This window comes from Vulpes vulpes, chromosome X, assembly GCF_048418805.1.
Source record: "Vulpes vulpes isolate BD-2025 chromosome X, VulVul3, whole genome shotgun sequence".
Classification (NCBI taxonomy): Eukaryota; Metazoa; Chordata; class Mammalia; order Carnivora; family Canidae; genus Vulpes; species Vulpes vulpes.
The window spans coordinates 58,871,166-58,882,885 of NC_132796.1; positions in this window are offsets into that span (position 1 = coordinate 58,871,166).

The window sequence follows — 11,720 nt, forward strand, 5'->3', positions numbered from 1 at the left end:
TTTGCTGTGCAAAAGCTTCTTATCTTGATGAAGTCCCAATAGTTCATTTTTGCTTTTGTTTCTTTTGCCTTCGTGGATGTATCTTGCAAGAAGTTACTGTGGTCGAGTTCAAAAAGGGTGTTGCCTGTGTTCTCCTCTAGGATTTTGATGGAATCTTGTCTCACATTTACATCTTTCATCCATTTTGAGTTTATCTTTGTGTATGGTGAAAGAGAGTGGTCTAGTTTCATTCTTCTGCATGTGGCTGTCCAGTTTTCCCAGCACCAATTATTGAAGAGACTGTGTTTTTTCCAGTGGATAGTCTTTCCTGCTTTGTCAAATATCAGTTGACCATAGAGTTGAGGGTCCACTTCTAGATTCTTTTTTGTTTGTTTATTTGTTTTATAATAATTTTTTGTATTGGTGTTCAATTTACCAACATACGGAAGGGAGAAGAGACGTGGGGGAAATATCAGAAAGGGAGACCACTTCTAGATTCTCTGTTCTGTTCTATTGATCTACGTGTCTGTTTTTGTGTCAGTACCATACTATATTGATGACTACAGCTTTGTAGTACAACCTGAAATCTGGTTTTGTGATGTGCCCAGCTCTGGTTTTCTTTTTTCGTTTTTTCTTTTTTTTAATTTTTATTTATTTATGTATGATAGTCACAGAGTGAGAGAGAGAGGCAGAGACACAGGCAGAGGGAGAAGCAGGCTCCATCCACTGGGAGCGCGATGTGGGATTTGATCCCAGGTCTCCAGGATCGCGCCCTGGGCCAAAGGCAGGTGCTAAACTTCTCAGCCACCCAGGGATCCCCCTCTGGTTTTCTTTTTTAATATTCCCCTGGCTCTTTGCAGTCTTTTATGATTCCACACAAATCTTTCCCCCGTCTTAGTATGTTTTGGATGACTGCTTCAATTTCCTCCCTGATTATAGGCTTGTTTAGGTTTTCTATTTCTTCTTGTTCCAGTTGTGGCAGTTTGTGGTTTTTCCAGAAATGCATCCATTTCTTCTAGATTGCCAAGCTTATTGCCATATAGCTGCTCTTAATAAGTTTTTAAAATCATTTGTATTTCCTTGGTATTGGTGGTGGTCTCCGTTTTCTCATTCATGATTTTATTAAATTGAGTCTTTTTTCACCTCTTTTTAATAAGGCTGGCTAATGGTTTATCTATCTTATTAATTCTTTCAAAGAACCAACTCCTGGTTTTGTTGATCTGTTCCATAGTTCTTCTGGTCTCTATTTCATTGAGTTCTGCTCAAATCTTTATTACCTCTCTTCTTCTGCTGGGTGTAGGATCTATTTGCTGTTTTTTCTCTAGCTCCTTTAGGTGCAAGGTTAGATTTTGTATTTGAGTTCTTTCTAGTTTTTGGATGGACGATTGTATTGCGATGTATTTCTGCCTCAGGACTGCTTTTGCTGTATCCCAAAGATTTTGAATGTTTGTATCATCGTCCTCATTCGTTTCTATGAATGTTTTTAATTCTTCCTTAATTTCCTCGTTGACCCTTTCATCCTTTTGCATGATGTTCCTTAACCTCCACGTTTTTGAAATCCTTCGAAACTTCTTCTTGTGATTTAGTTCTACTTTCAAAGCATTATGGTCTAGAAATATACCAGGGACAATCCCAATCTCTTGGTATTGGCTAAGACCTGATTTGTGGCCCAATATGTGGTCTATTCTGGAGAAAGTTACATGTACTCTTGACAAGAATTGTATTCGGTTGCATTTCGATGTAAAGTTCTGTAAACATCTGTTAAATCCATCTGGTTTGGTGTATCATTTAAAGCTCTTGTTTAGGACAGGAAACAACAAATGTTGGAGAGGATGTGGAGAAAGGGGATACCTCTTGTACTCTTGGTGGAAATGTGAACTGGTGCAGCCACTGTGGATGACTGTTTGGAGGATCCTCAAAGAGTTAAAAATAGATCTGCCCTACAACCCAGCAATTGCACTCCTGGGGAATACCCCAGAGATACAGATGCAGTGAAACCCTGGGACACCTGCACCCCAATGTTTATAACAGCAATGACAACAACAGCCAAACTGTGGAAGGAGCCTCAGTGTCCATCAAAAGATGAATGGATAAAGAAGATGTGGTCTATGTATACAATTGAATATTACTCAGCCATTAGAAACGGCAATCACCCACTCTTTGCTTCGACATGGATGGAATTGGAGGGTATTGTGCTGAGTGAAATAAGTCAAGCAGAAAAGGACAAACATTATATAGTCTCATTCATTTGGGGAATATAAAAATTAGTGAAAGGGAATAAAAGGAAAAGAGAGAAAATGAGTGAAAATATCAGTGAGAATGACAAAACATGAGAGACATCTAACTCTAGGAAATGAACAAGGGGTAGCGGAAGGGCAATTGGGCGGGGGGGTTGGGGTGACTGGGTGATGGGCAATGAGGGTGGCACTTGGTGGGAGGAGCACTGGGTCTTATGTTATATGTTGGCAAATTGAACTCCAATAAAAACAATTTAAAAAAATAAAGTTCTTGTTTCTTTGGAGATATTTTGCTTAGAATATCTGTCGATTATAGAAAGTGCTGTGTTCATGTCACCAAGTATAAGTGTATTATTATCTAATTATGTCTTAACTTTGATTATTAATTGATTGATATATTTTGCAGTTCCCACATTCGGGGTATAAATCTTCATGATTGTTAGGTCCTCTTGTTGGATAGATCCTTTAAGTATGATATAGTGTCCCTCTTCATCTCTTACTACAGTCTTTGGGATAACTTTAATTAATCTGATATAAGGATGGCTACCCCTGCATTTTTTTTAAGGACCATTTGAATGGTTGATGGTTAATCAACCTTTTATTTTCAGGCTGTAGGTGTCATTATGTCTTATACGAGTGTCTTGTAGATAGCAAATAGATGGGTCTTGCTTTTTCATCCAGTCTGAAACCCTGCGCCTTTTGATGGGGTCATTAAGCCCATTCACATTCAAAGTTAGTAATGAAAGATATGAATTTAGTGTCATCATAGTACCTGTTTTTGTTGCTTATTTCCTTGGGATTCTTCTTTGTTTGACAGTCCCCCTTAATATTTCTTGGAGTGTCTGTTTGGTGGTCACATATCCCTTCAGTTTCTGCCTATCTTAAAAGATCTTTATCTCTCTTTCTATTCTGAATGAGAGCCTTGCTGGATGGAGTATTCCTAGCTACATGTTCTTCTCATTTAGGACCCTGAATATATCCTACCATCCCTTTCTAGCCTGCCAGGTCTCTGTGGAGAGGTCTTTTGTTAATCTAATATTTCTTCCCATATAAGTTAGGGATCTCTTGTCTCTTTCTGCTTTAAGGATTTTCTCTTTATCTTTGGAACTTGCAAGTTTCACTATTAAATGTCGAGGTGTTGAGTGCTTTTATTGATTTTTTTGGGGGGGAATCTCTCTGTTTCCTGGATCTGAATGCCTGTTTCCCTCCCAACGTAGGGAAGTTCTCAGCTATGATTTGTTCAAGTATACTTCCTGGTCCTCTGTCCCTTTGTGCGCCCTCTGGAACCCCAATTAAACGTATATTTGTCCTTCTGAGGCTATCATTTATTTCCCTTAACTTTTCCTCATGATCTTCTAATTCTTTTTCTCTTTTTTTTCCTCAGCTTCCTTCCTTGCCATCAACTTGTCTTCTATGTCACTAACTCTGTCTTTTACCTCATTAACCTTGGTCGTTAGGACCTCCAGTTTGGATTGCATCTCATTTAATTGATTTTTAATTTCTGCCTGATTAGATCTAAATTCTGCAGTCATGAAGTCCCTTGAATCCTTTATGTTTTTTTTCCAGAGCCACCAGTAGCTTTATAATTGTGCTTCTGAGTTGGCTTTCTGACATCAAATTGTAATCAAAGTTCTGTAACCCTGTGAGAGAGAGTACTGTTTCTGATTCTTTCTTTTGTGGTGAGTTCTTCTTTCTAGTCATTTGCTCAGTGCAGAGTGGCTAAAAATGAGTTGTGCTGGAAAAAGGAAGAAACAAACAAACAAACAAATAAAAAATCCAAGGAGAGTTATCCTGTTTCTATATACTGTAAATCCCCCGACTTCCCCTGTAGCTTTCCAGTGTTGCTCAGTCAAGACCTTTTCTTGCCCTGTCCTAAGGTAGTCTTCTGGGTGAGGGGCCTGCTGTGATGATTCTCAGGTGTGTGCACCTGGGGGCATTGCCTCCCCCCTTGTCAGGTGCATGGCTCAGTGGGAGCTGTTCATCCCCTGAGGCCCCTGTTCCCTGGTGGCCCCACTCCGTCCCAGATACAGTGTGACACCAGGAGGAACAACCACACTGGTGGCAGCTAGCTCTCCAGCCCTGGATTCAGCTCCTCCAATAACTACCACAGTCTCCCAGTCTGCACTGGCCTGGATGTTCTGGGGGCAGGGGATCTGCACAGCTAGTGGCCCCTGGCAGCAGGAGTGTCCTTGCTGTCCTATGCTCTCCCTGCCTCCACTTGTACCGGGGGGAGCACAGGATTGTGGGTTGTGTTCCCCAGCACCCTGGGATCCAGTTTCTGTGCTGCTGGAATTGCGGTCCCGAGCTGGGGCTCCCAAAAGCAGCAGGGCACAGTTCCCTCTCCCCAAGCCGTCGCCTGAGCTTCTCTGGTGGCCCTGCTGGGCTCGCGCTCCAGCTCTTTACAGAGCTCTGCCCCTGGCATGTTGCATTCTCTCCCCTGAGTGTACTTCCTCTGTTAGTGACTCTGGGAACCTGGAGGCTCCACTGTCCTTCCTACGGCTCTACCCGGTTTCCCTGCAAGTGCCTTTTCATCCGGGAAGCATCCAGTGTGGATTTTTAAAGTTCCTGCTTCTCTAGGACTGGGCTTTCGTGTCCTGGAAGTTTTGCCGCCTGGCTTTAGCCAGCTCCTCACGGGGGCCCCTCCCCCACTTGATTCTTTTTTATTTTTATTTTTTCTGTCTTTCTACCTTGTTAGAAACACAAATTCTTCTCTCTGTATTTTACCAGCTGTTCTCTCTTTAAATCTCAGGTTGAATTCATAGGTTTTCAGGATGATTTGAAAGTTAACTAGGTAAGTTGGTGGGGACAGGTGACTTGGGGCCCCTACTCCTCTGCCATCTTCCTTAAGCTTCTGTAAGGGCATTGTTAGTCAGTAATAGGTATTGTAATTTTTCAATTGTTTTTCTTTGCATGTATTGAAATTATCATATAACTTTAACTTTTAGTATATTAGTATGATTAAATACAATTATCTTCAAATATTAAACCATCATTTAATTCTGAAGATATATTCCACTTTCTTACAATGTCTATTTTATCATACTCTTAAATTCCACTTATAATAATTATATAATTTTACATTTATCTTACATTCCTTTTCATGTGCAATATTTGACTGTAGGTTTCCTTTCTTGTAATGTATTCATGAAGTTATTTTCTTCATTTTAGTGTTCCTGCATAGTCTTTATAGAACTGGTACTATTTTTGGTAAAATTGGTATAATTCCCAACTGAAAATGTGTAGCCCTTGCATTTTTTATGTGGAAAGGCACTTCATTGCAAATTTAAATTTCTTAAGGTATTTACAGCTCTTAATATTATAGAGATAGATATGTGATAAATGACATTAGTAGGACTGCAGGCTAAGAATTTTCTATCTCCATCCCCCAATAGAACATTAATTTTGACAGTCATGCATATATGAGAATACCTTTGTGAGAGTCCAGGATTCCAGTAGAGAAGTTTCAGGACACCCTCGGAGCAAATATAATCCAAAAATATACATGTTGAAAGAGTAAGAGAAACAGTTTTATTTTGTCTGTATTACTCTTTACTCAAGACAGCACAGTTCAGTGTCAAGAAGGATCCCCTCAGCCTGTGATTTCTCTCATGAGGGAAAGTGAGAGCATGCGAGTGAGCACCCAGCTTTCCTGGTTATGCAGGATGCTGAACAAGAGGCATATTTCATCCCTGATCCATTCAGAATACTGAGGTGTTTTGCATTGTTCAGGGGTTGGAGATAGGCTGAGAGCATAGCAAGTTAAGGTTGAGGATGCATCAAAGGGGCATTACTAGAAGTTTCATGGTTTGCCTATTTTTTTTTTATTATTTATCTTATTTATTACGTTATACAGTGTTATTTTATTATTACTGACTATTATTTTCTTTATTTTATTTTATTTTTTTATTTTTTTTAATTAATTTTTATTGGTGTTCAATTGCTTTGTGGACTCTATTAGGAAACCTTACCACAAGCTTCTGGGGATACCTCACCTGAGGATCCACCCAACTCTCCACATGCCTCACTCCATCTGCATGGCTAGCTTCCAGCACACACTTCTGTGAACAACAATTTCATTATTTTATAGATGCTAATGATCATGCACAGAAAGCCAGACTAATTCTGTAGGATTGGGAGAAGATTAACAGACTTCAAAATGTCTGGGCACCACACTAGAAAAGAAATGAGATACTTAGCACTCAGTCTACCTTTGCAGGATCAAAAGGAGACACATAATATTCCTATCCAAGAGTGAACAAAAATTGTGGAGTAGATGTAAGTCATAGAAAATGTCTACAAAACCTCAGAATCCCTAGCTAGACTAATTGGCAAAAGTATTTCAACCCCAAGGCCAGGCAGCAAAAACTGGGGGAGTTTTCTGCTTATTCAAATGCAAAGACAGCAATGCAAGATTTCAAGGAGCATGAAAAATCAAGGAAACATGACACCATCAAGAGAAGGAACACAAAAACTTTTCTAATAACAAATGCCTCAAAAATGGAGATTTACAAACTGCCTGACAAAGGATTCAAAATAATTATTTTAAGGAAGCTCAGTAAATTACAAGAGTACACAGGTAGACGATTCAATGATATCAGGAAAACAATACATGAAAACAATAGGCTCAATAGAGAGATAGAAATCATAAAAGAGAAGAAAATAGAAATTCTGGAGCTAAAGAATAAAATGAAAAATGCAATAGCATGTATCAATAACATACCTGATCATGCAAAACAAGAAGAAAAAAGTATTAACAATAGATATGTTTATAATAATTTTTTAATAAATACACAATATAAAAAGATGTTAATTGTGGCATAAAAATCATGCACTGCAGGATGGGTAGTAAAAAGGTAGAGTTTTTATACACAATCAAAGTTAAGTTTTCATCAACTTAAAATAAAATTTTATAAGATGGTTTAGGTAAACCTCATGAGAACAATAAACCAAAATGCTATCTTAGATTCACAAAAGATATAAAGAAAGAAATCAGAGCATATAAGTACAAAATTAATCAAATAACAAAGAAAGAGAGTAAGAAAGAAACAAAAGAACAAAGGAATTACAAAACATTCTCCCGATCAGAAGACATATGGTGATTGAATGGATAAAAAAAAGAAGACCAAGTATATGTTGCCCCAAGTGACTCACTTTAGCTTTAAGGACATACATAGGCTAAAAGCGAAGAAATGGAAAAAATATTCTATGCAAATGGAATCCAAAGAGAGTAGAGATAAGTATACTAATATAAAATAGATTTCACATTAAAAACCTTATTAAGATATAAATAAGGTTATTATATAATAATAAAAGGGGTAAATTCATCAATAGGATATAATTATAAGAATGTATATGTACCCGACAATGTAGCAACTAAATATATTAAGAAAACACTAATAGATATAAATGGAAAATAAAGAACAATGCAATAAATAGTAGGGGACATCAATAATGCACTTTCAGTCATCAAGACAGAAAATCAATAAGGAAACACAAGACTAGAACTAAACTTTTGACCAAACAGACCTAACGGAAAAACACAGAACATTCCATCCCATGAGTTCAGAATACAATCATTTTCAAGTACACACAGAACATTTTCCAGAGTACATCATGTGTTAGTTTATAAAAATATGTCTTAACACACTTGAAAAGACTGAAATCGTATGAAGTATCTTTTCCAACCACAAACATGAATAAATAGATATCAATAACAGAAGAAAAGCTGGAAATTTCACATATATGTGGAAATTTAAAAACACGTTCCTGAACAACCAATGAGTGACAGAATAAATCAAAAGGAAATTTAAAAATTTATTAAGTCAAATAAAATTGAAACCTAGAATACTAAAGTTTATAGGATGCAGAACAGGCAGTTCTAACAGTGAAGATTATAACGGTAAACACATTGAGCTAAAAGAAGATCTCAAATAAACTTACACCTCAAGAAACCAGAAGAAGGTGATATACCACAGTAACAAAATTAAGGAAAATAATTATATATCATCTCAATAGATGCAGTAGAATTTGGTAAAATTCAATGTTCTTTCATGATAAAAAAAATGTCAGGAAGTTAGAGAAGAAGTGAACCTCAACAAAGATTATATATCACAAGCCCACAATTAAAATATGCTTAATGGAAAAAAACTAAAAACTTTTCTTCTAGGATCAGTAAAAATGCAAGAATGTGATATTTTGCCACTTCTATTCAATATACTACTAGAAGTCCTATCCAGAGCAATTAGGAAAAATAAAAAGAATAAAAGAAAACCAAATTGGAAATAAAGAAGTAAAATTGTCTGTGTTTGCAGATGACATGATCTAATATAAAGATAAACTGCGAAGACTCCAACAAAAGGAATACAACTAATAAATGAATTCAGTAAAGTTGAATGATTAAAAATCAACATAAAAATCACTTGTGCTTCTATATACTAACAATGGATATCTGAAAAAGAAATAAGAAAAACAATTCCATTTGCAAAAGCAATAAAATTCATAGAAATAAATTTAACCAGGGAAAGAAAACATATATCCTGAAGTTAAAACATATTGATAAAATAAATGAAGGAAGACACTGATAAATGTAAATAGATTTTGTTCATGGATGAGAATTAATACTTTTAAAATATCTGTACTGGGAAGCCCGGTTGGCTCAGCTCTTAAGCATCTGCCTTTGGCCCAGGGCATGATCCTGGAGTCCCAGGATTGATTCCCACATCGGGCTCCCTGCATGGAGCTTGCTTCTCTCTCTGCCTGTGTCTCTATCTTTCTCTCTCTCTCTCTGTCTCACGTGAATAAATAAATAAAATCTTTAAAAAAATAAAATAAAATGTCCGAACTGCCAAAGCTATTGATAGAGTCAATATAATTGCAATCAAAATTGCAATGACATTTCTCATAAAAGGAAAAAATTCATATGGAATTACAAAAGATCCTGAACAACCAAAACAATCATCAAACAGAAAAACAATGCTGGTAACATCACTCTTCCTGATATAAAAGTGTATTACAGAGGAGAGGAAGATGCAGGTGAAGTAGAAGGACCCTAGATTCCTCTCATCCTACTAACCCAAGTAGATTAACTATCAAATCATTGTCAGTACCCCAGAAATCAACCCGAAGGAAACTTGGAGGCAGACAGCATGGAAACATTGAGATGAAAACTGCCTGGCGCATAGAGTGGGTATATTATTTGCTATTGTAGAAGCACTTCTCTGAGAGACAACATTCACAGAGGCACTTCTCTGGAACAAAGGAGTTGCCTGATGCTATTTCACTCCCCTGCCCCTCAGCATAAATACAAAACAACCAGGGGGAATGAGCTCAGTACAAACACTAGCTGCCTACATTGCTTTCACTATGTCCCACACCCCTGTGTTTTGATGGGACTCAGTCAAGTTTGCCTCAGTCCCAGTGCTACAGACCCCTCTCAAAAAAAAAAAAAAAAGAAAAAAAAAAAAAGACAAGCTCAAACCCCTGCCAACACCATGTCTCCCGACCAGACAGTTCTTCAGGGCTTCAGTTCTGGTTAAGTGTCAGGCCTCATTTGAAAAACAGACAAGATAATATCTACTTAAAACTCATCACATTCAGACCATGGACCCAAACTGCCCACATGAAGCAAGGAGAGCTTCTTCAGGAGGCCTGAAGAATAGAGCAGCCACAACACAACAGCAGAGTGCACACAGGACAAACTAGTGCCAGTCCCTGCACACTACATGACCTCTTCTTCATAAGTCCATTACTTTTAAGTGTAGGAGACATAACTGCCTTTTCTTTTTGTATGTTTTTGTTTTAAAATTTTTATTTAAATTCAATTTAGTTAACATATAGTATATTTTTAATTTCAGGGGTAGAATTTAGTGATTCATCAGTTGCATATAATGCCCAGTACTCATTACATCAAGTGCCCTCCTTAATGTCCATCAACAAATTATAACATTCCCTAATCCCCTCCACTCCAGCAACCCCCAGTTTGATTCCTATAGATGGGCAGCCCTGATGGCTCAGCGGTTTAATGCTGCCTTCAGCCCAGGGTGTGATCCTGAAGACCCGGGATCAAATCCCATGTCAGGCTCCCTACATGGAGCCTGCTTCTCCTTCTGCCTGTGTCTCTGCCTCTCTCTCTCTCTCTCTCTCTCTCTGTGTGTGTCTCTCATGAATAAATAAATAAAATCTTTAAAAAATGATTGCTATAGTTAAGAGCCTCATACTGTATGCCTCCCTCTCTGTTTTTATCTTATTTTTCCTACCTTTCCTATATTCATCTGCTTTGTTTTTTAAATTCCACATGAGTAAAACTATATGGTATTTGTCTTTCTCTAATTGATGCATTTTGCTAAGTGTAATATACTTTAGTTCCATCCACATCATTGCAAATGACAAGATTTTATTCTTTTTAGTGGCTGAGGAATATTCTATTGTGTATGTATATCACACCTTATTTATCCATTCATTTGTTGATGGACATCTGGGTTCTTTCCATATTTTGGCTATTGTGGACATTGCTGCTCTAAACATTGAGGTATATGTGCCCCTTCAAATTACTGTTTGTATCCTTTGGATAAATACCCAGTAGTGCAATCAAGGGGTCATCGGGTAGCTCTATTTTTAACTTTTTGCAAAACCTCCATACTGTTTTCCATATTGCCTGCACCAGTTTGCATTCCCACCAACAATGTAAGATAATTCCACATTCTCAGCATCCGCACCAACATCTGTCGTTTCCTGAGCTGTCAATTTTAGCCATTCTGACTAGTGTGAGCTGGTATCTCATTGTAGATGTGATTTGTATGTCTGTGATACTAATTGATATTGAGCATTTTGTCATGTGTCTGTTCTGTTAGCTTTTTGTATGTTTTCTTTGGAGAAATATCTTTTCATGTATTCTGCTCATTTCTTGACTGGATTTTTAAATTTCTGGATGTTCAGTTTTATAAGTTCTTTACAATTTTAGATATTAGCCCTTTTTCTGATATATCATTTCTGTATGTCTTCTCCAATTCCATTGATTGCATCTTATTAACGTTGATTATTTCCTTTGCTGTGCAAACGAAAATCCCAATGGTTCATTTTTGTTTTGTATCCCTTGCCTTTGATGTATCTAGCAAGAAATAGATGGGGCAAAGGTAAATGACTTTGCTCCAGTATTCTCCTCTAGGATTTTGATAGATTCCTGTCTCATATTTAGGTCTTTCATTCACATTGAGCTTCCTTTTTTTTCCCCCTTCTTTTAGTGCAGTTCAATTTTCCAACATATAGCATAACACCCAGTGCTCATCTCGCGAAGTGCCCCCCTCAGTGCCCATCACCCAGTCACCCCAATCACCCGCCAACCTCCCTTTCCATTACCCCTGTTCGTTTCCCAGAGTTAGGTGTCTCTCATGTTTTGTCACCATCACTGATATTTTCACTCATTTTCTCTCCTTTCCCTTTATTCCCTTTCATTAAATTTTATATTCCCCAAATGAATGAGACCACATAATGTTTGTACTTCTCCAA